The sequence below is a fragment of the Egretta garzetta genome, unplaced genomic scaffold (assembly GCF_000687185.1).
Source record: "Egretta garzetta isolate BGI_Z169 unplaced genomic scaffold, ASM68718v1 scaffold326, whole genome shotgun sequence".
NCBI lineage: Eukaryota > Metazoa > Chordata > Aves > Pelecaniformes > Ardeidae > Egretta > Egretta garzetta.
The window spans coordinates 1,137,211-1,137,603 of NW_009260026.1; the positions used below are offsets into that span (position 1 = coordinate 1,137,211).

The window sequence follows — 393 nt, forward strand, 5'->3', positions numbered from 1 at the left end:
GGATCAGGTTAGAGGAGAAATGGCCCTTCCAGAAGAGCAACCCCATGTCGTGGGAGGCCAAGGAGAAGCTCCCTGTTGCAGAGGTGAGAGGCCACCCTGGTTTCTGCCAGCCCCTGCCTGGATGCAAATGCAGGTGAAATACGAGTGGGGAAGGATGGCCTGGAATGCTGGCTCGGGAGCAAAGGATGCACGGGGCATCTGAGCCAGACAAGGGTCTCCCACCGCCGAGCATGAGGCCCTCAGAGCAGCTTTCTTGCTGAGAGCAGGAGCTTCTTGCAGCTCCATGGGCTTGTATTGCAAGTAGGTGGGACGGGGAAGAAACTGGAGAGAGCTAAAAAGGGAAGAGAGGGGAGCAGGCAGGGGCTAGCAGCAGGGCAGTTAATGAAAAATTGT

General features: G+C 57.0%; 1 protein-coding gene across 1 annotated transcript in view; it reads right to left on the reverse strand.

Moving 5' to 3' along the window:
• The window catches only part of LOC104128099 (TGF-beta receptor type-2-like), a 39,851-nt gene that overhangs the window by 6,317 nt on the left and 33,141 nt on the right, over positions 1-393 (reverse strand).